The sequence below is a fragment of the Heliangelus exortis genome, chromosome 8 (genome assembly GCF_036169615.1).
Source record: "Heliangelus exortis chromosome 8, bHelExo1.hap1, whole genome shotgun sequence".
Taxonomy (NCBI): Eukaryota; Metazoa; Chordata; class Aves; order Apodiformes; family Trochilidae; genus Heliangelus; species Heliangelus exortis.
Genome location: NC_092429.1, coordinates 431,653 through 457,262, shown reverse-complemented (window position 1 = coordinate 457,262; position 25,610 = coordinate 431,653). Strand labels below are relative to the sequence as shown.

The following is a 25,610-nucleotide window of genomic DNA, read 5'->3' as shown; positions in this document are numbered from 1 at the left end:
AGAGCTGCTCCTGGACCCCCACCCAGCACCCCAGCAGCTCCTCCTGCTCCCAGCCAGCAGGCACTGGTGCTCACACCAGTATTCACCAGCAGCAGAGGTTACACACACACATCTGTAAGGAAACATATTTATATACAAACCCCTTTAATTCTGTGTTGTTGTTCCACAAAGATGGGGCCCCACGTGCCTTGTTTTAACTTGGGAAATTATGCTTTGACGCAAATGACAGTAATTCCATCTTTCACAAATGTCTTTCAAGGAGACAGACAGCAGTTCTGATAAAAAGACCCAACAATAACAACAACACTTGGTGAATTAATTTCACTGTTCTTACTTTTTTTTCCCCCCCCCCATAGTGGAAGGTCTCAGCCAAACTATTTATCACGTTTGGAGCAGAAGCTGGAGGAGGCTGGGGCTCTGTCTCACCCTGCCCCTGAGGATGGATGGAGCCCAGAGGCAGGCAGGAGGCTGCCCAGCAGCACTGTCCCCAGGATGGGGGGAACACTCCCCCTCTGCAAATGCCTTTTCCTAATTCCTGTGCTCAGCTCACAGAATTCAGTAACAAAAGGCTATGGGAAGCCAACCGTGACATTTAATTAATATGTTCCATCTGCTTTTTTAGCACTACTTTAATTATAAATGGTTAACTTAGTCATGGGGTAAGCTGAGCACAGACAGGAGGGGCTGGGGCTCTGCACACCCTCAGCATGACAGCAGGGACAGTCCTGACCCCAGGCTGCTCCAGCCAGCCACCAGCTCTCACCAGGGCTTTCTGGCAGGACGTGACCATGGAAATCTGGAAAAAACAACAAAGCCCCTTAAGAAGACCCCTGGGACATCCAAGTGGAGTTCCCATACCCCTCCCCTCAGGCTGGTGCCGGGGCGGAGCTGTAAAATGTGACTCCAGCCAAACTTTAAAAATTCAAAAGCTGTTTACAGCTTCAGCAGCCTTATTTTGGGGCTTTTTTGTTGTTGTTGTTGTTGTTGCTTTTCGTTTTGTTTTTGCTTTCTTCCCTCTCGGTCTGAAATATTTCCTTTTGATATTTTAATTTCTCTTGGGCTGACTTTAAGGGAAAAGTTGGGTTGAAACAGATGGTTGTCAGCAAACCCAATGCCTGCGATGCACAATTGAGAATTAGCATACAAACCCCTAAAACTTGGCACCAGCCGAATCCTCCTGATATAATTGTCAAAAGAAATCTGGCTTGGAAAAAATTTTTTGAATAATATTTTCAAAATTTGAATGACTGGAACTTTAAACAAACAAAATACACTTTATTTGTGTGTCTGCAAGCAGGAAGGAAAACCTCTGAAGGGCACTCCTGCCTCCCACCCACCCCACTGCTGCCCAGGCTCTTTCCAGGGGCCCTCCAGGATGGGGGAATAGCAGGATGCACCCTCCCAGGGGATGGGCTCAGGACCACAATATTCCAGGGGTATATTCCAGCAGGGCTATAATATTCCAGCATGGAACCCCCCAGCACTGCTCACCCAGCCCAGAGCAACCCACCTCTGCCTTCCCAAACAAAAACATTCACTGCCAGGCTTTTATTAAAAGCCTCTTTCCTGGTATTATTATTTTTTTTCTCAGAGAAAATGTGATTACCTGGGCAGGAATCTCCTCTGTGGCTCTATTAGACGTTTCTATCAAGAAGACAGGAAAAGTTTGTGGGTTGCTGCTCCAGGACAGGGAGCACTGGGCTGGCTCACAGCACAAACCCATCCCAAGCTGAACCTTTTGAACCTTTATGGAGGAGGAGGAGGTGCTTTCCCATTAATCCAAGGTGAATTTATTCCAGGTGGGGATAATTACAGGTGAAAAGCATAAGCACAGAGGGCTTCTTTTTTTTGTTTGTTTGTTTCACTTTGTGTTTTAATCCATTTAATTTCTGAGGCAATACTGGGTATAAGGCAATTTTTCAAAGTGCCTGGGGCAGTAAAATAAATTATTTTAGGAAACCTGTTTTCTGACAGTTACCTTCAGTCAGCAAAGTTGTCATCTGCCATGGCAATTCTCTTCAAGACTTATGCTTCACAGAACCACTCGGCTTGGCATTGATTGCACCACAGAGCTGCAGAATTTGTTAGTGAGAGCATCCACGTGAGTTTTTCCATCATCTGGTCACTGGTTACCAGAAGTTTAATATTTATCCTTTTTAAGCACAGATGGTAATATAATTTCTCCTCTTCCAGAACCAGCCCCTTGTTCTGGGGTTTGTTAAAAATTATCACTAACAGCTCAGAGTATTCAGCTAAGTGAATTTAACTCTCCCACACACAAGCTATCCAATTGTGTCAGTGTGAGGGTTTATGAGCACTGCTGTCCCTTCCTCCTCAGTATTTTTTGCTAGAAAGGTGATTAAGCTTGTCTGGACATTCACGCATTCCCATGGTTTTTTTGGGTTGATTTTCCATGTATCAGCTGTTCTGCAAAAAAGGATTTGCCTGCTTGGCAGGCCCAGACATTCTCTGTGCCTAAAGTACCCTCACAGCAGGCTGAAATATCAGCAACAGGATCATGCAGATGTCCCACATCTTTTGCTATAGAGTCAGAATTATTGAGATTATCCATCAGGGTCCATAGCATTTCTAGACAAATCAGGTGTTGTTACTGTTGGAAGAAAGTGATGGGGTTTTGTGAAGAGGAGAAAAGGGCAGGATGGGAGACAGCCTGAGGTCAGGAACAGCCCCATCCTGACAGCTTAGGGTGTATCTGTCTACTGGGAGCCTTCCCCTGCAGCCCAGCCACAGCTTTATTCTCCAACAGATCCATTTTACCTCGGGGCTGTGAGAAGGCAGCTGATTTGACAGGTTTAGCATAGACTTGGCAGAGGGAGACGGGGTCAGTGCCTGCTGGAACCTGTTCACCCCAGTCCAAAGTGCTCAGGCATGCTGTGGATGGGCTGGAGAGCCCTCAGGGGAGCTGAGACCAAGGGGGGTCAGGCAGGAGGTACCCAGGAGGCACCCAGGAGGCACCCAGGAGGTACCCAGGAGGTACCCAGGAGGCACCCAGGAGGCACCCAGGAGGCACCCAGGAGGCACAGGCTCATCCAGTTCCCTGCCCCGATGCCCAGCACCATGGTTTCACCTCCCCGGGTCCCTGAACCCCTGTCCACAGTCACAGAAGTTCTGCTGAGCCATCAGCACTGTCCTGCTAACACACATCAAGTAACTGCTCAGCTCTGTCAGAACCACCCTGGGGAGAACCCAGGGGTGTCTGGGTTTGGCTCTACAACCACTGTGCAGGCTCCGTGTTCCCTTGGCAGCTGAGGAGCAGGCAGAGAAACTCCTTTTCAATTTAGCAGTTTTAAACGTGTTGACACACATCAAATCCAGACCTGGGGTAGGTTTAAGTGACACGTGTCATCTGACTGGAGGGTTTCTGTGCTTGCCAGCACCAACACAAAAATGCTCAGCATGTCTGGGGAGAAACAGGAATGAGATCTGCAACAACAAAATTTGCTAGCAGATAATTAATCCCATTTGTAAATAAGTAAGGGTGTATTTGCATCCCTTTTGATGCTGCTGCTGCTGCTTCTGATCTGCAGATCAGCTCTTGCTGTGGAGACACAGGCAGTGAGCAGCTTTGCCCATCACACCCCCAGGCACTCCCAGGGATGTGTGCTCAGCTCTCGGGCAGCTGTGTTTGCTCTGGAGGGTCCCATCAGCACAGCAGGGACACGGGCACCCAGGAGGGGCAAACTGCAGCATCAGAGCCAGAAATAACCAGGACAAGCTGCTTGCTGCTCCAGAGAGGAACCAAACTCTTTCCAAAAGATAATTAGGAGCTGAACGAAACTCCTAATTGCACACTTCTGACTGTTTGCCTGTGGCTTCCCAGCGAGGCCATCCCATTTTCCCATCAGCTCTTCCCACCCTTGCTGTGCCCACGGCATCATCACTCCCCTGCCACCAGCCCACGGGGCAGGGAACAGACCTGTGCACCACGAGTGTCCTGGGGCCAGGCTGCCCAGCAAGTGCTGGGGCATCTAGCCTGGGCTGTAAAGTGTGTCCATGAGGTGAGGAGACACATCACTGAATTCCTGAAAGAAATTTCCAAGCAGAGGGAGATGGGAGTCAGCAGCTTTTTTCATGTAGGTTCTTCACACCCAGGATCTAACTTCTTTCTTGGGTCCAGATAAGGAACCCTCACCACAAAAGTCAATATATATTTTCCACAGCACTAAGACCAATCCAAAACAACAAAATAAAACATCTATCTCTATTTAAGTGCCTATCACACAAAAAAATGAGATTTTAGTTAAGTCTCTTCACGACTCTCAGGCAGCTCTAAATGTGTTGCCATTGTTAGAGAGAGGAAGAATTACAGAAGAGGTAAGAACACTTGGAGCTGGTCACCTTGTGCATTACACAATGGTGTTTTCTCTCAATTTCAAAACATCCAGAAAATGTTTGGATTGAATCTCCCAGGAGTGGCTGGGTGCAGACACACAAATACACCCAGTTAACCTTGTTCCCAGCACATCTAATTGAGTTTCAAGAGGAAGCAGCAAGCTGCCTTCATGCACAAATGAAGGACAAAAAGAAATAAGCATTAAGAGAAGCTGTAGGCTCCAACATCAGTTATTTTCTTGTTTTCCAAAGAAGATCACAGCCCATTTATTGCCCACACTAATTCAGGTAATTGCATGTATGGATATATGCAAATTGATGCCTGCATAGATTTTAACATGCATAGCACTGCAAGGCTTTTTATAAACCTATTGAGAGTACACTGAAGTTTCATTCCCTCCTTAATTGTTTGGAAACAGATTTGATACTTATGGAGCAGCTCTCTGCACCTCTAATTGTGCAGAAGGCAATCTGCACTGGTGGGCTGTGCGTACATTTCACCCATTTTCTGACCTGAACATTTCTGCAGGTGATTAATGGCCTGGGCTCCCTCCTGTGGGGTGTGTTTGCCAGCATCTCCTGCCCTCTTCCCTCAACTGTAGAGCTGCTGCCAGGGGATGGTGGGAGCCCAGGAGGAGGAGCTGAGCCCCACAGTTCTCCACAGTAAGTCCTAGTCCTGCAGGTCTCAGGGAAACAAGTTCCTACAGCCTTTCCTGCAGGACAAAAACACAAACATTCTTCAATTCTAGTATTTAAGTTTATTCTAACTAAAACAAGTTAGAAATTTGAGAACAATCTGAATTTGACCATTCAGTTTCCAGGACTGGCACTAAAATCCTGCCCCCAGCCCTCCCTCCAGCTGTCTGCCCAGCCACGTGGAGCCCCTGGCCAGGGTGTCCCCTGGCAGCAGGCTCCTCAGCTCATTTTTGGGTTGCTTGTGTCACAGAGAGGTGTTCCTGACAAATCCAGTTCCCAAGCAGATCTTTGGCAAGACCATTCCTAAAGCTTCTTTCACACCTCCACTTGTGTGAGGTGAATCACTCTGCCTTGTTTAGTTCTTAATTGAGCGTTTTGTAAGAGCACCCACTTGGCCTCATCAAATTTTGAGCCTAAGAATGGCTGGGAAGTTTAAAGTTACTGAGAATTTTCCTTGCCACCCTCCGTGACTCTCAGTCAGTAAGATGTTCAGACATCCTGCTGTGTGCTGATTAAATTCCCCTCTTGTACTTTCCAAGGGAAAGAAACCTTGTGCAGACACAAAAGGTCAACGGAAGAGCCGTAACCTGCAGGAACTTAACTCCAGTTTCCAGAAAACTCCCACAGTAAACACCTGAGCCAACTGTATGTCCTCAAAAGGAAACCAAGGGAAAGGAAAAAGTCAGCATGGATCTGTCAAGTGCACCCAACCCAATTCACTCCAACGTTTTCCCAAGGCACAGTGGTTGTGCCTCACGGTGAGGAGGAGCCTTGAGCAAGGTGTGATCCTCACTGAGAGACCAACACAGCCCAGGTGGAACCAGTGCACTGGGGAGGGGAGAGACCTGGAAACCTGTCCTGGAGAACAACCAACATCAGCCCAACAGAGCAGTCAGGGCAGAGCTTTGTGGGCATTGCAGAGCTAATATGTGAGAGGTGGTTACAGCCAAAAAGTACAGGTCACTGGGAACAAATGTTCCATGAAGTGCTCTGAGAGCAAGCAGAGCAGCATGGTCTGGAAGGCAGTGCAGCATCTGCTTCCCATGGGGGTTTGGGGCACTGCAGACATTTCTGGGCACTGATCACTGAGGGGTGAGGTCAGGGAGCAGGTTGTCTGCTACACTTGAGCAGGGTTGTTTAACCAAAAGACGTGCTGGGATGCATACGAAGTTTCTGTAAGAAATGTGGAATAAACTTCTCCAGCCCACTGAGAAGAGCTCAGAGTCCAACTTGGATGCAATCCTCAGACATCAGGAGTCAAAAAACTGATGGCCCTGTGCACCAAGGTAATTTGGAAGTCTGTCAGCAGGAATCCCTTGGAAGCTGGCAGACAAGTGGGCAGGAAGACAGGCCCTGGGGTTCTGCAGCCATGAATTTTTGTGTCCCCAGACAGAAGCCAGCTCCTGCAGCAGGCTGTGGCCAGGGCCAGATGTTCTGCTGTCCTGAGGGGCAGAGCACAGGGAGTGAGCACTTGCTGGAGAGGCTGCAGGAGGTGAGGAGCTCTGGACACCTCACCCAGGGCTGGTGAGGTTCTGCTGGGAAGCATGGTCCTGCCTGGATCCTTACTGGAACTCAGAGACCTGCGTGAAGGGAAGGAAAACACTCTCTTTATCAAATTAAAGGGATCAGATGAAACTTTTTTAATTGATTGCAAGCTTTAAGGATTTCTGTTCCAGTAAAAGTATTGATCTGCAGATTTGCATACTGCTCTTCCACTGTGCAGGGCATTTATGCCACCAACAGCTATAGCAATTTGATTAAGTAAAGCAGGGGAAAAGCTTGAAGGTTACATTTGAGTCATTGCTATTTTTTTCACACTGTCAAAACCAAGATTTTTCTTTTCTTAGAATAGAGTTAAAGGTATTCAATGTATGCAGTATTTTTCAATAGCCTCAAATAGCAATAGATACCAGTTTTGCTACAACACCCTATTGCCTTTAATGGATTGCCAGATTTTCAGCACCAGCATGAGAAGGAAAACAGTGGAACAGCTTCAGTCCGATTTTTAGACCCTTTTAAGTATGTCTCAGTTGCCAGAGCTCTAGCAGGAATTATGGTTTTAATTACCAGAGCTGTGCTGTATCTGCATCTGCAATCACAGCCCTCAGCCTGGAGGTGGGGGGAAGGCTTCCTCAACTCACAGGCAGGAGCCAGAGTCAATATTTAGACATATCTGGTAGTTTTTATTTCTGAACTCCAACAACTAGAAGCAGCCTCCCATTGATAGTTACCTTTTGCAGCAGCTCAGGTGTAACACTTTCCTGGGCACTGGTAATTAAAAGCAGAGAGGTTCTCACATCTGGCAGCTGTGCCCCAGGGGATGCTGGTGGGCTGGGCTGGTCCCACAGCACCAAGGGCACAGGAGCAGGGCCAAGGGACCCCTGCCTGCTCTCCCCACCCCTATTTCTGAGGGACAGACAGACAGACAGAGAGGCACAGAGGTCTGAGGGAGGCAGCACAGGGTCACAGACTGATCTTCTGTTCATTACTTGCACTTGTGTTTCCTCCTGTAAGACACCAAGCCACTCTGCCCCATCCCACAGCAGGGTAAGAAACTCATCAGGAAAATGTGACCCTTTCCAGGGAACAAAGACACTAAGTAAAAAAAAAAAAAAAAAAAAAAAAAAAAATGGCCCAAACATTTCCCAACCACCCTATTCCCACTCCAGAGCATCCCAGAAGTGGCCACATTAAATCTGGAATTTCTGTTTCAGGGCAAGATGCAAGAACCCAAGCTGTGAGAATAAAGCCAGACATCCAGAGCCTGGAATCAACCCCATCCCTGTGCTGGGCATTCACCTGTTCTCCAGGTGCCAGATGTGTGTGCAGGAAGAACTCCAAGTGCTTTGACCTGTGGCAGGTCTGCACGAGAGGCCAGGCACCATGGCACAGCCACCTGTAACCCTAACAAAGGGTTGTGCAAAGGCACAACCAGATCTTCCAAGGGTGGGTCTGGAGAGGGAGAACAGGACCTTAAGAAACCCTGGAGCTGGTGCCCCAGGTGCCAGGCATGGGGTGGCACCAAGGGGACATCCCTGGGGGAACACACACAGGCATGTGGGTCACTTTTCCTGGTCTGCCCTCAAGAGCTCTGCAAGACAATAATAAAAGCAGCCAACAAATTAAGAATGTGGTTTAGTAACTGGTCATTCTGAAACAATAGACTTTTTTGCTCACCCTTTTCTGCTGTGAATAGCAGAGCCCCTGATCTGTGAGCAGTGGAACTACACACACACTTCTAAAAAGCTGAGTACATCATAAGAGAAAACACTTTCCTGTAGGTATTGTGTCATTCTTCAGATTTTTGTTTTGAACCCGAGTAGTTCACAGGTGCATATTAAAAACTCAAGGTGCCTCTTAATGCATTGTCTCCTCCTCATCAGGAGCAGAGCCCCACTGAGCACATGATGGGTTCTGTCAGGTAACTATGGTGATATGCAAGGTTGGGATTTTTTGTGGGTTTTCTCATTATTTTTTTTTTTTTGGCTGCCCATTGTCTTTTTTTTTTCTTTTGTCTGCATTGGAGTCCTTGTTAATAAAAAAAAATTTTTTTTTTTTTTTGCCAAGATAATATAAATAAAAAGATAAGAAGAGCAGTTGATAAACACTGTGTATCAAAAGGTAAAGCAGGCTGCCAAACAGCTGCAGCACTTCAGGTTTGTCTTCATCCATATGCAGGTGACTTTACACAGCATTTATCCACAACACAGTGACACCCAGGACAGCACTGGGAACCACAATCCAACCTGGGTGGATACAGAACAGAATGAGGTGAGAGAGGATTTGTTAAACCACCTCTAGAACACAGACATTTAAGCCACACCACTTGGATCAAGGTGTCCTCCTGCTGCTCTCTGATATCCTGCAGCTCCTGACCACCTCTGTCCCAGTGCAGATCCAGCTCCCAGGACCTTGGCTGCCTCCTCTCTGCAAACTGGGGGTGCCCAGACCCACAGATCCCCAGCAGAGGCACCTCATGATGGAGCCAAAGAACACCCGATAATGGAGCTGCTGCAGGGCTGGGTAACCCAGAGACCCCTGATGCCCAGGGCATGGAGATGAACAGCTCTGCTGGAAACACACCTGGCTTCCCTTCCCTTCCCTTCCCTTCCCTTCCCTTCCCTTCCCTTCCCTTCCCTTCCCTTCCCTTCCCTTCCCTTCCCTTCCCTTCCCTTCCCTTCCCTTCCCTTCCCTTCCCTTCCCTTCCCTTCCCTTCCCTTCCCTTCCCTTCCCTTCCGAAGGCTCAAGCTAGCACTAAGCAAAAGGAGGGGTTTTAAAATAAATTTATGACATATCAGCCAAGTTTTCAAAAGTCTGGCTAATTTTCCTTCCTCTGTGGTGCTAACAATCAACAACTTTTGTTCAGCCCTTACCTCTCCAGTTTCACCCAACACTGAGCTGGGAGCAACTGGTCCAGGGAGGGAGGAGGTGCCACCTCCCTTGAACCTCTGTCTGGGACTGTCCCACCTCCAGGTGACACCCTCGGGGGAAGGAGAACTGAAGAAAAACACTTTTATAGCCCCAGCCTGTGAGGGCTCTCCTGGCACAGCCCAGCCTGGGTGTATCATCCCAGGAATGATGGCTGAGGAGTGCCAGGAGGGGGCTGTTTGCAGAGCCTTCTCTGAATCTCACAATAAAAGGACATTAAAAGGACAGTAATTGGCCTCTTGGGATGAAGTTAATGGTAAATACTCTAATAAAAACACCCCAGACTGCCCTTCAAGTAGCTCACTTATCATAGTGTATCTCCAATATAAAGACTTTTTCCCACATCTCTGCACTTTTATGCTTAATTTGCCAATGACTTCTACAATTACAGCATCTAAACAAACCAGAAAAGGACTTTTTGTTACTCTGAATTAGAAAATGTGTCTGCCTAGGTGGAGAGCAATTACAATTTTGTATTGACTTCTCCGGAGCTTGCATTCTGGCATTTGGGGCTGGGGGCACATTTGGCTTGGGTTTTATGTCATTTTTCACTGAGCTGAACACAGAAACGTGGCCAGAAACGGTGGGGGTCTAAGAACACCACTATTCATCATGATTTTATCAACATGCAGTCATACTGTATCAGGAAATCAAGGGAAAGAGAAGTTTGTGTTCTTTGCCTCAGAGGATGCTTGCTTTTATATGGAAGATGATAAATGGAAACTGCATTGCATTTATAACAGAAAACAAGCCCAGCCAGCTGCAGGCTGTCCCTGTCTCTGCTCCTCAGGTGTCCCCACACACAGGAGCCCATTGGGAAGGTGATGCAGCCAGGATGGAGCTGAGCAGGGACTGAGTTCCCAGCACCCAGAGGGGTTTGGGTGGAGAGAAGCAACAGAGCAGTGTTGCTCTGGGTGAATGCTTGAAGGCTTCAGGGATATTTTAAAGTATATTATAATGTTAACTTAAAATCTTCCCTGAGATTGATTTAATGTTTTTTTTTGCATGCCAGGCAAGAGAATGAACTATTTCAGTCACACCAAAACAACACAGCTTGCTCTCTGGCTGCTGCCACTTCTGAAGCAGCAAGAGTTTGATGCAGAAAAGCCAAGCCCTATCCCAAAGCACTGCTGGCCACACTTGAAATTCACTACTGAGTACAGCACCCAAGTAAATTTATATTGCTATATTTAGTTGTTGCAAGCAAAGCTTAGAAAAACTGCCAGCAGAGATCTGTGCTCTTGCTTTCCCTCTCTGGCATTGCTTGGAGTAACTACACGTTCAACAACAAATGTGTGTGAGAAATCCGTGCAGAAATAAAACACACACAAGGCCATCAGGTTAATTTAACAAAGGCCATCCCTGAAAATAACCCTGGTGATTACACAGCTGGAGACATCTGCAGTGCTCCAGCAAATCTCCAGTGCTCAGTGTCAGACAACACATCAAACCCTGTACATAAACTCCATGTGTGGAGAGCTGAAACTCCATGGGCTGTGAGAAGGAAAGGCAGACTGCAAAAAATGTATCATCCTTTTTAAGTCCTAAGTGGCATGAAAGCTGTTATTTTGATTAGCACAGTCTTTGTGTGGATAATTCACAGGGAATCACATAATCAATGACTTTCACCTTTTGCTTTGCATAGTGTCTAGGGGTCACTGCTCTTGAACGCAATGATCTTTTTCAAATGACTCTTTGAATTGTTTGATTCCTTTGTTCATTTTCAAACAAAATTTAGCAGTAACCCCTCTGCCTAGGAGAGCGATGTTCAGGATTTGCAGGTACACAAATGGTGTTTTGTGTCCATGCCATTTGACTGGACTGGAAAGAGCTTTTCCAGCCAGGTTTCTAGTGCAAATGCAGCTTACGTGCTGGATGTGTTCACTTTATCATTTTTCTCCTCAAAAGATCCTAATGCACCTTCAATAATAAATAAGATCTACCATCCATTTACTTTTCAGCTACAGGATCATAAATCCAGATCAAGTCCAGTGAAAACAGGGAGCTTTGGGTCTGTGAGAGGAGGCCACGAGCCACCAGCCTGCAGCAGTGGAGATCCATGCAATGGAGAGCAAGTTGGACTTCAGGGATGGAAAACACTGAGTGCTAATTGCTGCAAACCTCAGCTCAGCCTGATTAAGATACCCTTTGGCAGAGTGTGGATAATGATTGTGTTGTTTTCTTTTCCTTATTCATATTGCTATGTGTGACCTATTTTCAAAATTACTATCTTTTATGTGTCATGGGAACTAAAACTGCTGTGCAGGATCCTGGTTTTGTCCTGTTCAAATAAGCCAAGAACATGCTGCCTGTTTGAAAAGGCACAGTCTGTTATCACTCCTGTTTGCCTCCTGAAGGAAAATCAGCAAAGGCTCCCTGGTGCTTTAATAATCTCTGAAAAAAATTAAATAAAATACAGTCCCATACGATATTTACTTCACTGTTTTATCATCAATGCCTCATTGAGCAGGGAAATGCCAAAAGCTGCCTGGTGCTGCTGGGTACTGGAGGAAGTGCAGACCTGGCCCTGTGCTTCCACCCATTTTCAGATCAGATTTGCACAGGTTTGAACTTTTAAGGTTTGTTTCTTCCTACCAGCACTCCCACTTAACAGCTATTGACATTTATTTCCCTATGTTTGCCTGAATAAATGCAATTTATTGGAAACAGCCAGCCTATTGAATCAGTAAGACATATGGTAGCTGTCCAGTCACAGGTGAAGCTGTCACCATTCCTCTGGGGTTTGGGGGCTGCATGGGTTGAGGTGGCAGCTGCAGAGGAGGTGCCATGGTCAGAGGGTGCAGGGAAGGTGGTGAAGGAACAGCCAGCCCTGGCACAGCAACCCAGCCCAGGGACAGCCATGCTGAGGGACTTCTGCACCTCAAACTCTGCTAAGTGCAGGAAATAAATACCCTGCCACTCTCATTTCTCTACAGCATTTGCCCTACTACATTATTTATATATACATTATTTATATTATTTATAACATTTATATTATTATACTGCATTATTTATATTATTTCTATTATTTATATCATTCAGCTCAGCTCTTGTCAGCCCATATATATTGCAGATATTAATTATTTTAATCTCCTAATACTTTGGCTACTGGAGTTCACCAGGACAAGATGTCTTCTTACTTCTGCTCTTGCTTCCTACAGACTCATAGATTGTTATCTATCTGAAATTATATACATGTAGATAATAAAAAGCCCTTTTAAAAATCCTTATTAATTAAAATGTCGTTAGCTTTAAATGAACAGGACATAGAAAAAGCCATTGTCCAAATATATTCAATTAGTGACCAGGATCCAGTCCTGATACTTTTCTATTCCTGCTTTAAGGTACTGCTGAGGGTACTGTTGGGCTGCAGCAGAAGGAAATCCAGGAGACATCTGGGCTGGTAAATGCCCCCCGGGTACTTACACTGTTAAAGCTGAGCACACATTCAGCCTCTGTGCTCATCCTGGGCTCTTCTGAGAGCTGCAGTTTGTCTGAGAACATTTCTTGAGCCCAAAGAAGGTAAAGCCATGGAGGGAAAAGCTCCCTGCAGCTTGCTGGCTTGGTTCACTTACTTGGTGGGACACTTTTCTGGTCACTGTCAAATGGTCTGAGGCTAAAAACATGTAGAGAAAAAGGGATTTTTTTGCTTGTTGGGTAATTCTTGCATAAATATCAAACTCAATGCTAAAAGACAGACCCCTTTGTTAAAAAAAAAAAAAAACAAAAACAACTGTCTTTGTTAAAATGAAATAAAAACAAGCTCTTTATAACCACACACCAGTAACTCCCTAACTAGTGTGTAATGTGAGGGGAAAAAGGGTTCTTCTGGGAACTCTGTTGGACATGTATTTCACACTACCTGGGGAAGGCAGGGCTGAAACATGGCAATGTTCATGCTGGAGTGTTTGGAAAGGGCTGCCTGAAAGATCATATTTCACATTTAACTGAAGAGTTCTTGGAATTAGGGGAGATATTTGTAACATGCAGGGATTTAACAGGTGATGGAGCTTCACTGACCTCTTCTCTCACCAGCAACCCCCCCACACCCATTTCTCACACCTAGGGATAAATCAAACCCCCCACACCCATTTCTCACACCAAGGGATAAATCAAACCCCCCACACCCATTTCTCACACCAAGGGATAAATCAAACCCTTCACACCCATTTCTCACACCAAGGGATAAATCCCAGCATGGGACAAGGCTGCTCCCACACCTACAGCTCTGCACCACCTCTACCACCTGCTCTGCCATGATCACAGCCACAGCAAGAGGGTAAAGAGCCCCTGTCAAAGTCGGGAGATAAAAGATCAATAAATATTTAAATGAGATGAGATGTTAATCACAGGCAGGAAGGCTGGTGACATTTACCCAGGCAGACCTGGGGAAGGCGGGAAGCAATCACTTACGCTCATGATTATCTTCAAGAGCTCACGGGTGTCCCAGCGGGCCTGGAGAGGAACAAGAATATTTATTTTTAAAAAGAGGGACCGAGGGAGTTACAAACCAGTCAATCCACATTCAGAACCTACAAAGAGAGTGAATCAAAGCATCAGGCGGGTGATTTGTTAACAGCCGGCGGTAATAAATGGAGCTGGCTGCAGTCATTTTCCTTTCCACACAGCTGTGGGGGCTTCCCTGCCCATGTCAGCCCGAGCTGCCAGGCAGCCTTACCCAGCAGAGAGACAGAGAGCAGTATCATCAACTTTGGCACCTGCCTGTCTGAGGCACCTCCAGCACCCGACTGAAGCGCTTGTTGCACTCACATCTTTCCTTTCTCAGGCACTTCCATAAGCTTCACACCTTTGGGCACTTTTTGCAATCTTCTGTATTTGTTCATCATGGCAGGGATATATTTTAAAAGTGCATTTGGGATAATGGGCTCTCTATAAACATTTCACACCAACTACCCCAAAGAATAAGTAGAATTTTTTAGAAGATGTCCATGCTGGTCACCCACACATACCCCAGCTCATTGAGGACCCAGACTGGAGAAACCTTCCTGTGGCCCAAGTTTAGTCTGAGACCATTCTGTGTCTTAGATTAAAGGCAGTTTGACAGTAAGCATCCCACACCATGCCATGCATAGTAGATACTCCAGGTCCCTTCCGACCCAAACCATCCCAACTGATTTATCTGAGGTGCTGGCTTCACCCAAAGTCTTTGACCATTACACCCTCAGATGTGTGTAAGCCATTCACTTTTTTTTTGGGAGGGGGCATGGAAAGGAAGGAGCAAGCTGACTTTGGTTTTGACTCCTTCAACACCACAATTCATGATTCTGATAACGCTGGTCCAGGAGTGGTGTCTTTTGTCTCTTTTTTCTCAGTGAAAATCAAATACTTCAGGGTGGTGTAGCCAAAGCTGTTAAATGGCAGATCTGCAATTTTCTTGATCTGAAAACATCAGTGCACCAGTAAGTGAGAAAAATATTACGGAAATAGACTAAAAAAAACCATATAGACTATTATAGACCTATAATAGACTGTCAATATTCTACATACTTCAGATTCCTCCAACAGCAGCTACTGTTTTTCAGCAGCTGAGTTTTTCCTCTCCCCTCTCCTTTGCACCACCCTCTCTCTTCACTACAGACTTCCAGGAGAGAAAGGTTGATTTCATTTTTTCATGGTTAAATTATTCAGCGAGAGCTTGAGCCCTACTTGCTGGCATGTAATATTCCTCCTTGGCACAGCACAGCTCTTGCAGGAGATGGAAATGGGTCACAGCAGAACCTCCTGTGTCCCCCCCCTGTGCCTCTCCAGCGGCACCACCCTGCTCAGCTCCTGCTTGGAGCTTTTCTCCAGCAAGAAGCTTCCAAATTTTAATACAGATTGTCAAGAAAAAAAGGAAAAAAAAAGTACTTTTGAAGGCTTTGACTGTTTTGAAAGTCAGCTGATAGTGCACTGCACTTTGCTCCAGCATCATGCTCTTAACACTCCCCAGGCCAGGGGAGCACGGCACAAACAGGGCCTGAGAAGGAAAGGTAAAAATGTTGGCAAAGTAAAAACTGATTTTGAAGCCTCTCATACAGAAAAAACACCAAGTGATAAATAAATTGCATTTATAAACTTTTAATTACTGGTTTTAATTTCTCCAGTGACAGGGAGGGAGGCAGTGGGGAGGCATCCCTTTGAAGCGTGGCCATTTGGCACAGCACTCGGCTCATCACGGTCCCGAGGCAGCCCAGTCCCTGGAGCAGACACACAGACCTGGCAGATCTTGCTGGAACAGGATGCTGCTCACTTTGTGTTAAAGTGCAATTAATTTTTGTGTATTCTTCCTAAATTATTTTCTGCTGTTTCTCCAGAGTGCTGAATTTTGCTATGTTCCTAACCAGGATTTCCCTGAATGAAACTGGAGGAAATCAGAATTTGCATTTAATTACAGGAGGTCTCGCTTTAGTGTGCTGAAGTTACAGCACTTGAGAGATGCACACGGGTAAACTTCAAGGTGCAGAGTTGCACTTAGGTCTGTAAAAGCCATTTAATTACCAAAGCTGAGCAGGCTCCTGGGTAGCAGCTCCTCACAACTTGCTGCAGGAGGGGGTTCTGCAGCTCCCTGGGGTCCCGCAGAGCTGGGGTGAGGGCACCATCCTACTTGTGTACATGAGTTGTATAAAAGAGCCACTAAAAACCATTTAAAAAGTTGACAGTGCATTTCCAGCATGGGCACTTACCAGGGAAGATGGTTTGCCATGTGATTCCACACATTTTGTACTCAGCCAGCATCTCAGACAGGTCTCGTGGCACTGGGACCAAGTGATTCTGCACAATGAGATTATCAAAGCAACACAAGAAAAATGCCTTTGATAAGAGCAACATTCTGCCCAGCTACATGGCTGGACAGACCCAAATGCTTCCTTTAGCTCCCCTGCAGTGTGAGCCCAGGGTGGGCAGGGATGGATTTGGGATCTGGGGTTCACCCTCACCACTTTCTTGCAAACTGCCCTCTGTAGTACAGCTGAGCCAGGGGCAGCAGGAGGTCAGGCAGCCTCCAGTCCCGTCCCCCCCCAAAATGCTTCATGCTGTCCCTTTACATTATTTTCATATATATATTTTATATGTGGTTATCTGAAAACATTACCCCCAGAAAACACTTTATTTTAAGCAATCATATAAGTGCTGCATGTTTTCAAATTGCACTGCTCTCCTCTAATCTTGTTTTCCTAATGAATTTTATTTAAGTCTAATATAGGCATAATGTAGAGTAATGTATCTTCTGCACCTCAGAATGAATGTTAAAAGTGTAAATTCATTATTTCTCCCTCAGTACATCTCCTTTTTATCTCTCTTCTATGGACATTAGAGTAATATTTTCCTCCTGAATACACTGATGAGGATCCAAAACTAATTTTCACAAAAATGAGAACTCTTTAAAAACCCACTCTTATCATATCGCGCAGGCTCTTTCAGCTGTACCAGTGTTCTTCACTTTAATCTCAGCTTTAATTTTTAAGTGGGTCTTTTTTATTTTTCCCAGCATTTCTCCCCTCTGCAGCAGCAAGGGCCAAGGCTTCTCCCATCCCATTCCCTCCCGAAAGGTGAATTCCTTTTACCAGTGTGGGGGGTTAATTTCCACGGGTCACCCTGGGTAAAGGGAGGGGAACAAAAGCTTCAGCCTGGGAAAAAATTGGGAACTCATCAGAACGGATAAAACCTTGCAAGTGAGATGCACTGTGAACATTTGGGCTTAATCACCTTCCAAGAAACCTTTTCAGTTTGCAGACAGTTTGTATTCTTACAGGGAACCACAAAAGGCCCCAAAACACCATCCCTAAAATAATTACAATTTAAAAATAGATCAGTGTAATTTTATTGCTGCCATACCCGACTCTTTTTGCATTCCTGGATGGAAAAATAAAGGCAGACAAATTTGAGTAAAGCAGCTATCTTGAAAGCTATTATCACAAGATTGATTAACTTACACTCCTTTGTTTGAAAAATAGGTTGCGGAGAGAAGAAAAATACATTTTTCCCTCAGTCTTAATCCACGAAAAAGTTATTAGACGTTTATTTCTCAATTGGCATGGTAGAAATCAATACACGTTTTCCAAAAACATGAGCAATTTGCTTTAAGATTTTGTACCTGCCTGGTCGTCAGGTACTGCAGGCTGTTTGGTGATTGTTTGTTTCTAAGGCTGTACAGATTCCCCTTCCCTGTCCATGATTTTACACAGCCAGAGCTTTTGCTGACCTACCTGAGGGACTCCTGGTGCCCACCCATGGGTGGCTGCAGGCACCTGGAGGTGCCACTCCAGTGCAACTGAGCAAGGGGGCAACGTGGGACACAGGAGCTGCACTAAAAACCTTTTCATCCTCTGTCACCTTCCCCTCTACAAACGCCCCTGGGGGGGTTCTGAGTGCTTTCTGCTTTTGCTTTGCTGTCCTAGTTTCTTCCAGGCAGCTCGACAAGTGCCACGAGCCGACTTGCTACACTGCATCCATAACCAACCCCATCTCCTGCATCATCTCATGTGATAATAAACAGCAGGGGCTGCAGCGTTCATTAACTGATGCTCTCCTAAATAAGTTCATGCTGAAACAGAATCCTTCAGCCAATTTTTTCCCCACTTACCCAGCTGCCCGGGGGGCAAACTGAGGGAAGGAGATCAGAGTTGAGACAGGCACCATCTCCATGCCTGAAACCTGCTCGGCCATATGAAGAGATATTAAAAGAACCCCGGTATCTGAGCACGTCTCGCTGAGGAAGGCAGCCTTAATTGTGGCTGGCTGGCAGATGGGGTTTCTCATTAGCCTGTCTTTTCATCTTATTTCATGCAATTAAGTAGGCTCGGGAGGGACCCTGTGGGACTGGCCGTGGTCCAAAGGCTCACACTGCCCACCCTCCCACGCCGCAGCCGTCAGCCCTGCCACGTGGAGTTGTTTTCTGGGCATACAGAGCCAAACAAAGGGCTTTTCGGTGTGGATCAGGTCTGTGCCACCATGGGGAACAGCCAAGCTTGCCCTGCCATCTTTCCTCTATCCCCATGGCAGCAGCGTGGGGACAGAACATGGTACACACTGATCCAGCCAGGATCATGGCACACACCGGATCATGGCACACTGATCCAGCAGAGTCCTGACCTAAGTCAGAGCAGATCTCCACGCCAGGTGGGGCAGGGAAAGCCTGATTCAACAGAAAAGCCTCAGTAGATGCACACTTCATGGAATTACAGACTGGTTTGGGTCAGAAAGGGCCTTAAAGCTCCTCCAGTGCCCCCCCTGCCATGGTCAGGGACCCCTTCCCCAGCCCAGGGTGCTCCAAGCCCCATCCAACCTTCAACACTGCCAGGGATGGGGCAGCCACAGCTTCTGGGGGCAACCTGGGCACCCAGGGGCTCAGCACCCTCACAGCACAGAATTTCTCCCTCCCATCTCCTCTGTCTCACTTTAAAGCCATTTTCCTCATCCCATCCCTTCATCCCCAGTCCCTCCCCAGCTTTCCTGGAGCCCCTTCAGGCACTGGAAGGTGCTCTAAGGTCTCCCCATGGGATCCTTCTCTTCTCCAGCCTGAACACCCCAACTCTCTCCCCCTGGCTCCAGAGCTGCTCCAGCCCTCCCAGCAGCTCCAGGGCCTCCTCTGGAGCTGCTCCAACACCTCCATGTCCTCTGCACACCTGCAGATCACAAATGGTGTTTCCAACATCCCAGGAAGGACGAGGCTGCCCTTGTGCTGGAGCCCCAGGGGATGGTCTCAGGGTGGCAGGGACTGAGTAGACGGACACAGAGGGTCCTGGGCTGCAGCCTGGGGACCCCTCAGGGCCCCTGCACACCCTCCTGAGGGATGGGAGCAGGAAGAGGAGCGGGCCCGGTGCCCATGGTGGCTGTGGGCAGGCCCTGCAGGACAGGCCCCACGGCTCCCAGGGTCCCGTGTTCCCATGGAAACGGGGGCATTCCCAGCTCCGGGAGTGGAAAGAGACCGAAAGAAAACCCCATCAAACCTGTGTGTCTGTGTGCACGGGGGGAGAAAAATAAAATCCCCCACTCCTTTCTGCATCCTGCAAAGCAGAGTAATTTAGTTGGGGGGAAGAAACCACGAACCCTCTCGCAGACGCCATCCTTTTGAATTGTTTGCTTTTTTCTGAGGCAATTTCATCAAAATGCTTAGCAACACACATATAGAGGGAAGCTGCTAAATCTTTGTATTAATGCTAAAAACCTCCATTTCTTATTAAGTCGCAAGAGATAGCTCTTACTTTGTTTCCAGCAAAAGGTAATTTGGGCTTTATTTTACTTAGAATGTTGCCCACCGTGCTGGAGAGGAGAGATTTCTTAATTGCTTTGTTGCAAAAACAATTTATGAGGGGGTTTTAATGAGTTTAATTTTCTTTAAAGTTTTCCTCCTATAAATGTGGCAGCATTTTGAAATCAAATAAATTATCCACATAGCTGCCTCCGTGCTCCCATCATTAAACTCAGCATTTGGAGATGCTTCCTCCACAGGGCTGAGCATGTCGAAAATTTGGGTGTGAGGAAGGAGCTGGAGCTGATGTGCACAAAAAACCCAACAACCACACTGCAATAAGCAAAAAGAGAAAAGGAGGGAGATCGTCACCTGTAACCTCGGGGCTGTCCCCTTCCTCCTCCAGAGCTGGGAGCTGCAATGTGGAGATGAGGTTCTGAGAAGGTTGTGGAACGTGGCCAAGGTGCTGCTCTTCCCCTGGGGGTGTCCCTGGAGCCTCAGGAGCCCCCACAACCTACACACACTGGGACTTGGGTGCTGTGCTGCAGTGGGTGATCTGCAGAGCTCCCTGCCAGCCTGGGATGCTCTGCTGTGTCACCCCGGGCTGTCCCCCAAGCTTTCAGGGTCCAAGACCACAACACATGGGCCATAATGTCCCCAGTATCCTCTCATTCCAGCCCACTTCAGCCTGAGATGGGGCTCCTGGTCCTGCCTGACCTCCATCCCATGTCCCAGCCATCCCCAGACTCAGCCCCACCTGCTCCCCAAAAAAGGAGCTGGGTCAGTCCCAGCTGGATGGAATTCTGAAGCTTCAGGAAGAACAAGTGGTCTCAGCTGAATCCTGGAGAAGTGGCTCAGTTCCCTCACCTGGCTGCTGACCACCAGCCCCAGAGGTGCTGGCGTGAGCCACGAGATAGGTTTGCAAGCTTCAGGCACTGGTGGTTAATTTACATGATATAGAAGTTTTAGCCATAAAGAATTCATGAATCAAGGGTTGAATCCCTCCACTGCCAAGCAAATGGGAACATTTCCACCACAGCAGACTGATGATTAATTTATACACAAGTTCTGGGACAGCAGACAAAAAATCCTACTTATTGTCTAGACAGGAGCCGGGTTCACCTTTCTGGCCCTAAAGAGCATTGCCATTTCTAAAAGTTCAGCACAAACCATCAATAATTCCTCAGGAAGAGCATTAAGATCACCCTGCCAGACCAGCTGTGCCAGGCAGGAAGGCCTTGAGAGGGAGGTTCAGCTGTTGTCCACCATACCTCATCTTGTAACTTCAGGTGTGAAGTTTGTCATGGCCATGTCACAGCCCCCAGCCTGCACAGGGTCCTGCAGAGCTGTCTCTAGGCAGAGCAGAGGTTTGTGACCAGAGGAGTTCTTGTCACTTCTTGACCATCTGCATCCCTGAGGGCTGTGCTGGTGATGTCCTCGCAGTGCTGAGCTCTCCTTGCTCTCCTCTGTGGTGCTGGTTGGGGCTGCAGGCTCACCCCACACACCCACCATCCACCCATCCATCCATCCATCCATCCATCCATCCATCCATCCATCCATCCATCCATCCATCCATCCATCCCAGTGACACAGCCACCCCCAGCCCTGCTGGTGCGTCTGCCAGGTGCTCCCCTGGCTTGGTGGCAGAGGACAGAGGGACAGGGGGACATCCCAAGGGCTGGGCCACAGAGCAGGACACTGAGGAACCTTCCCCTACCCCAAGGGCTGGTGGCAGATGGGTCTTCTCCAAAAGATTTGCTCGGGCAGATGAGAACTTTTTAGGTGCCAAAATCTGGTGCCTGCAGAACCATGGCGGGGCAGTGGGCAGTCCTGGTCACCAGCAGTGTTCAGCCCAGGCTCTGCTGCCTCTGCTCACCCAGCATGGGCTCTGCTTCACTCAGGAGAGTTGAGAGGTTCCTGGGTTATAAACATCTAACTCCAACATTTCCACCCTAGGGGACATTTGCAGAACTCTTGTTAAAATACTGTCCGGGTAAAAAGTCAGAAGATTTCATGACGGAAAAGGACAGGGAAAAGGGAATTTAAATTGTGTTTATTAGACTAACTCTGCAGTGTCTGCCCGTGTCCTTCCCAGAAGCCCTCCCAGGCAGACAAGGAGGATGCCACCAGCTCTGTGTTGCAGTCAGCAGCTCTCCATTATTCTTTTGTTATCCAGACTCAGTGGTCCATGGAGCACACGTGGATTTGGATTTGTGACCCACAAGAGGATAAAGGGTAAAACAGCAGAAACAAGGTGTTCTTCATGAGCTGGTGCCTTCTCAGGTGCTTCTGCACACCAGCACCAGCCCACACCTTCCTGAGAACAAGATGCCCTGACTGATGACACTTCATGTCCTCCTGGATGTGCCACCTCCATGAGATGACATCCATGAGATGAGAGTAATGTGACAGTGACAGCTAATTAGTGTTGTGTGACACCACGAGGGTGTCATTTCTGAGGGTACCCCTGTCCAGAATGATGAATGAACACGGTGGCGCTTGTACAGCCAGAGTCTGAGTGCTGACAGCTGGGGAGCTGAGCAAGTCACTGCCTGTGAGATGCTCTGGTGCTCACCATGTTCAGCGGGTCCCTCACCCCTTTGGAACAGTCAGGATCAGTTTTCATTCATAATAAATAAAGTTCAGAAGCTGTGGAGTTCCTCGGCCCACCCCAGACAGCCACCAGCACTGCCAGGCCCTTCCCTGGTCAGGCTGCTCCCCTCAAAACATTTTCTCTGCATTAACATTACAGCCTGAGAAATGCTGCTTCCTAAGTGCCTTATTTCCAGATGAGAGACCATGACTTATTTATATGCCCACAGCCTGTGCCTGGAAATTAAGAGATGTTCACGAAAGAGAGATCTCAGGTGGCCACTGAGCAGAGGCTGCTGCCAGCCCATCCTCCTGACACCCTGCAGGCTCTGAGCTGCTGACCCAGACCCTGGGTCACTGCTGAGGTGGCTCCTGGTGACCCAGCTGCATTCCCGGGCCCCAGGAGGTTTGTCACACAGAGGTTGCACAGCTGGAGCACCCCTCGTGTCCACAGAGAGCCCGGGTGGGCAGGGAGAGGTGCGGGGGGTCCAGGACACAGCCCTGAGCATCCCATCACCCATCCTGGCTGTGGCACCCCTGGGACCCCAGCCCTGAGCAGGGGGTGCAGGCAGCCCCCTCACTGCTCTGAGGAGCAAACCCTCCTTCAGCTCTTCCTTTGTGAGCTAATCATGTTTTTTTAATTGAAACATGTTCGACTTCTCCTTCTTTCTTCTTGTTTCAAACAAGTTCTGTCTCTGCCAGAAAAATAAGAGCTGGCTTTTTTTTTTATTATTGGTGGGGGTTTTTTTTCTTTCTTTTTTTTTTTTTTTCCCCCAGAAAAATGCAAGGGTTTTTTCTTCCTCTTCAGCTTTGGAAAAGAAATCATTGTGGAGAAAGTATCTCTTGAAATGATGACAGAAGCAAAATTATATTCCTTTGTAGAAAACAGGGACATTTGAAGACAGGCTGAACGCCTTTGTTCTGTGTTCCGGGAAGTGTGAATTCTCAGGCTCCTGGACCATTAATCCTTCCCCGTTTTCAGTTTTTGAAGATGAACATTGCAGAGAATGAGGCATTGTGCTTGAAAAGTCTTTTCAGAAAATATCTTTTCCCTCCACAATGGGTTCCAGTTCTCTGGTAATTTGCAGGAAAACTTGGCAACTTGTGGCTTTTCCTCATAAATATTTATTTTCCCAGGACCCCCCGGGGTGAGCAGGCTCCTTTTCCTCTGCATTGCTGCCTCCAACACTTTTTCCTATAAATTTTCATAATCTGCTATCATGAGGTTCAGAAACTTCACCCAGTGCCTCCCCTGGCACCTCAGCACTGGTATCAGGTGGAACTAAACAATGCTTTCCACCTCGTTCCTTTCTCCAGTGCTGCTCCCAGGGTAACTTTAAAAATCCAAACTTTAAAAATTCCTGTCTGGAAAGCCCCATCCCCCCACACCAACAACCCAACCTGTCCCCACTTTATTCCGTGTTCTGCGCAGGGAAGGCTGTGGGAGTCCTCAGTTCATTGTCATTTAATTTCAGAAGGCTCAGCAAGGCACTGGCAGTGGGACAGCAGCCTGGTGGGGCTGTTGGCTGGGAGATGGAGAAGGTTCCTTTGAGGTGAATCTCACAGCCCCTGGGTGAGGTGCTGGTTCGTATATTAAATTTGGTTTTCATTCTAAAATGTAATTACAGCAAATCCCCAAGCCTTGAAAGTTTCAGCAGGACAAAACTCCTACTCCTTGCAGGTTGGTGCAGTGCAGATGGATCCGTGCTGGAAGCACCTTCCGGCTCCTGAGGCTTCCCAGTTTCAGGCTCTGGACAACGTGCTGATTTCAGGCTTCACATTCAGCACTAATGTCTGGAGATTTTTCCCCCACCTTTCCCCACGTGTTAATGAACCACCTCAGGTCCCAGTTGCAGTGAGAGAAAAAGACGACGTTTGCTGTCAAACCCGACTCAAATTTCTTATGTAATTTGAAATAAAAGCTGATTTCTGGGGTGGGATCCATCTTGGTGTCATCACGGAAAACACAACCGTCAGCTTTTGTTTCTTCAAAGTGTGGAAACAGGAAAAATAAAATCTGGATGCGCTTCCTCCTCCAATTTACACATGGTGAGTGAAAAAACTGAGGGCTGGAGCCGTCTGGAGTGTTAGCCACAGCGTGCTGGTGGCAGATGCCTTGTTTGGTGTAGCACGTGTTCCCTGAATTGATGATGAGAGGCATAGCAGCAGAGCCCACTGACAGCAGAGAGAGACCAGGGGGCTGGGTGGGACAGCACGGCACAAAATCGAGGATTTTATAAACTGGGCTGACACCTCCGTGTTTAAAAAACAAAACCAAGGCACCAGAAAATGGGGTTAGCTTGCCAATTCTCAAAAATAAGGATTCAGTCATCTAGCAGCTGATGCAATGGAGACCAGTTTCAGCTTGAGACAAGAAAAGCAGCAGCAGAAAATGCAAATAAGAATGATGAGGAGTTCATTCCATTTCCTTAGTGCAGCTCAGCTCGGGATTGTACTCCAGACCCTTGTCCAAAAAACCCACTCGGCCCTGGGGAGCATCCCAGCGTGCTGCTGCCTGGGCCAGACACCTCTCGTGTCCATCATTTCACTGACCTCAGGGTGAACAGATGTAGATGTGGCCCTGCAGTGGGCACCCCAGGATGGGTGCTGGGCAGGTCCCCTGTGTTGCTTGAAGCCCTCAGGGCTCAGCAGCAGGAGCAGCCCTGGGGACAGAGATTATGGGATCATCACATCAGGTATATGCACAATAAAAACCAACACAAAACACAAGGAGAAAGAGCAAGCCAACATGTTCCCTGAGGAGGGGCACCATGCCACCTGAGGTACTGCCCATAAAGATTATTTAAATAAAGCACTGAGTTACCAGGCATATAGTGGAGAAAAACTGAGTTTTGAGGGCTGATGGCTCCGAGGTCAGCGGAATAAAAATCAACCCTTCCCCTTGATCAGATCTGTGTGATGCTGCCAGATTTTATTTGTTTCTCCTCGAAACTGCAGCGAGGCAGGAAGCGAGGAGAAAGGCACCACACTGACATCTAAAGACATCACTGCACCTACAGCACAGCACAGACCGGCCCGGGATGGGACTGATCTGCGGTGACACTTGAGCCTTTCCTGCTCCACCACCGAGAGCAGCGGTGGGGATCACCATCCCCCCAGTGGTGATCAGCATCCCACCAGTGGTTATCACCATCCCCCCCGTGGTTATCAGCATCCCAGCAGCGGGTCAGCATCCCAGTCATTGCACTGGTGCAGCCGTGCTGCTGCTGGGGAGTGCTGAGCAGCTCCCTGCTTGATCCCACTTCCCCAGAGCTCCAAGGCTTCTAAAATTTGGTCTGTGGGGTCTCCCTGTGCCTGTAGCCCAACGGGGAGAGCAGGCTGGGACCCAAAA

At 47.7% G+C, this 25,610-nt stretch overlaps 3 long non-coding RNA genes across 3 annotated transcripts; 1 reads left to right on the top strand and 2 right to left on the bottom strand.

The window, feature by feature from the left end:
- The first annotated feature begins 5,227 nt into the window (after positions 1–5,227).
- On the top strand, positions 5,228–8,178 carry LOC139798788 (uncharacterized). Its single transcript, XR_011726973.1, has 2 exons — positions 5,228–5,380; positions 7,764–8,178. It is a non-coding gene; the product is annotated as an uncharacterized lncRNA (long non-coding RNA).
- On the bottom strand, positions 5,954–16,345 carry LOC139798789 (uncharacterized). The gene is made up of 5 exons (XR_011726974.1): positions 16,161–16,345; positions 13,891–13,932; positions 12,904–13,093; positions 7,281–8,140; positions 5,954–6,629 (listed from the first exon to the last, which is right to left on the bottom strand). It is a non-coding gene; the product is annotated as an uncharacterized lncRNA (long non-coding RNA).
- A 699-nt stretch (positions 16,346–17,044) lies between these two features.
- On the bottom strand, positions 17,045–19,185 carry LOC139798731 (uncharacterized). The gene is made up of 3 exons (XR_011726939.1): positions 19,101–19,185; positions 17,682–17,777; positions 17,045–17,102 (listed from the first exon to the last, which is right to left on the bottom strand). It is a non-coding gene; the product is annotated as an uncharacterized lncRNA (long non-coding RNA).
- Positions 19,186–25,610: the final 6,425 nt, after the last annotated feature.